Source organism: Sciurus carolinensis, chromosome 14 (genome assembly GCF_902686445.1).
Source record: "Sciurus carolinensis chromosome 14, mSciCar1.2, whole genome shotgun sequence".
In the NCBI taxonomy this organism is placed as follows: Eukaryota; Metazoa; Chordata; class Mammalia; order Rodentia; family Sciuridae; genus Sciurus; species Sciurus carolinensis.
This window is the reverse complement of record NC_062226.1, coordinates 25,021,153-25,023,810: the sequence shown is the minus strand read 5'-3', so window position 1 is coordinate 25,023,810 and position 2,658 is coordinate 25,021,153. Positions and strand designations below refer to the sequence as shown.

Genomic DNA, 2,658 nt, shown 5'->3' with positions numbered 1-2,658 from the left:
ACATGGCACCAGGAAGCAGAGAGAGAGAGAGAGAGAGAGAGAGAGAGAGAGAGAGAGAGGCTAAGCTCAGTTTACCAGAGACAAAATATACACCCCAAGGTACGTGCTTGATGACCCACCTCCTCCAACAATACCCTACCTGCCTGCAGTTACCACCTAGCTAATCCCTATCAGTGGATTAATGCACTGATTTGGTTAAGACTCTCATTTCTCTATTATTTCACATCTAAACTTTCTTGCATTGTCTCCCACATGAGCTTCTGGGAGACATCTCATATCTAAACCTTAGCATGGAGCAAAGTTGCTCATCTCATCATGGTTGGGAACCAAAAGCACAGAGAAAGAGGAAGAGGTCAGGGACAAAACGTCCCTTCAAAGGCACATCCCCAATGACCTACTGCCTCCAAACAGGCCCTCCTTCTAACAGCCCAAGGGACTTACCCACTGAGGTGAGCACCCTATGATCCAGTCACTTTTTCCCAAAGCTCTACTCCGAACATGATTGCATTGGGGACCAAGCCTTCAACACATGAGTATATGGGGACATGTCATATGCAAAATGTAACAATAAAGAAAAAGTACAATTGAAAATAAAGCAAAGGAAAAGACCATATAGCATATTGAAATATAACATGTAGGTACTTGGAAGATAGGAACCCAAACGAAACCATAGTACTTTAGAAGACTAAATAACTTTCTCCTCCAGCCGCACAAGATGCTGAATGGAAAGAAGGCCGAGGGGAAGAAGGTGGCTCCAGCCCCTGCTGTGGTCAGGAAGCAGGTAGCCAAGAAGGTGGTAACCCGTTTTTCAAGAAGAGGCCGAAGAACTTCAGCATTGGACAGGACATCCAGCCCAAAAGGGACCTTACTTGCTTTGTAAACTGGCCCTGCTACATCCGGCTGCAGCAGCTGCAAGTGCCTCCTGCGATTACCCAGTTCACCCAGGCCTTGGACTGCCCATCAGCCACCCAGCTGCTTTCGCTGGCAAGTACAAGTACAGACCTGAGACGAAGCAGGAGAAGAAGCCGAGGCTGTTGGCCCGGGCTCAGAAGAAGGGTGCTGGCAAAGGGGTTGTCCCCACAAAGAGACCACCAGTCCTGGGAGCAGGGGTCAGTACTGTCACCACCTGGGTAGAGAACAAGGCTCAGCAGGTGGTGATTGCACACAATGTGGATCCCATCCTGCTGGTTATCTTCCTGCCCGCCCTGGGTCGCAAGACGGGAGTCCCTTACTGCGTCATCAAGGGGAAGGCCAGGCTGGGACGTGTGGTTCACAGGAAGACGTGCCCCATGGTTGCCTTCACACAGGTGAACTCGGAAGACAAAGGAGCTCTGGCTTGCTGGCGGAAGCTATCAGAACCAACCAACTCCAATGACAGACATGATGAGATCTGTCGCCACTGGGGAGGCAACATCCTGGGTCCAAAATCTGTGGCTCACGTTGCCAAGCAGGAAAAGGCAAAGGTTAAAGAACTTGCCACAAAACTGGGATAAACATGCTCTTGGGTTTCTGTCCATAAAAATTAGAAATTATCCTTCATCCAGTGGGAAAAAAAAAGACTAAATAGATTTTAAGACAAAAAGCTTATTTGTACATAATTATAGTATATTTCTTTTCATTGCTTTGTGTGTTTATCTTGCTCATATATATATATATATACGATAGGTGTGTATCATATATTTTGATGTGTGTGTATATACATATGCAACTTTTATCTCAGTGAACATATAGATTTGAAAACACTGAATGTAGTGCACACACATAGGAAGGCAGTTGCTACATCAAAATATATGTCTATGTTCAAATGCAATGAATAGCTCTACATTTAAACAGTACTTTTCATTTAAGACATAGATTTTTATATTGCAACTAAGTACACATAAAAACTTCTAATTCATAGAGCAATACCTACCCTTACTGCATACAGTACCTTCTTATATTTTTATTCTATTTCATTCTACTCCATTCTGTTTTATTTCATTCCATTCTATTCCACCCTATTTTGAAAATGCTGGTTTCAGTTCTCTAAATTGGTTTTCCTTCCCATCAATGGAATAGGGTCTGTGGTTCCAAAAATGCCAATTCACCAATCTACAGGACTGCCTTCTCCTCTCTTCTCCCGCTCCTGCCCCTTTTCCTTCAATATCTCCCCTAGAAGCTTTATGATTGTGTTGCTTAAGGATCTCCAGGATACCTTGGTTCCTCTTAACTTTTACAAGTTAAATGTTAGCTTTGTTCCCATCTTTAAAACAAAGATAAAAATAGTTTTGATAACACAGGATTATTACAGGGACTAAATAATATCATGCTCATGCAGCACCTGGTTCATAAAAGATCCCCAATAAATGGTAACAGATCTCCATGGGAACCTCTCACCTCTAATCTCTTCCTTTGGACTCCCAAGGATTATCTCTAGGTATGATCAAAGGGGGGAATTTTTAGTAGGATAAGGCTTCTAACTCTCCAATTGCTCATCTCTGTTGAACAATGGTTTTCACTGTTTTTACTCCATATGGGATGTGGGCCCACCACTGGTAGAGACCACTGAGTCACCTGAACAGTGGCTGTCCCAGCTCCCCTTGGAATAATTATGCACCACACCCTGAGGGAAGTTTAATCAGTTATTTATTACAAAGGTCCTAATCAATAGCTGAAGGT

At 43.6% G+C, this 2,658-nt stretch overlaps 1 pseudogene; it reads left to right on the top strand.

Moving 5' to 3' along the window:
• The first annotated feature begins 715 nt into the window (after window positions 1–715).
• Window positions 716–1,493, top strand: LOC124964719 (60S ribosomal protein L7a-like; annotated as a pseudogene).
• Window positions 1,494–2,658: the final 1,165 nt, after the last annotated feature.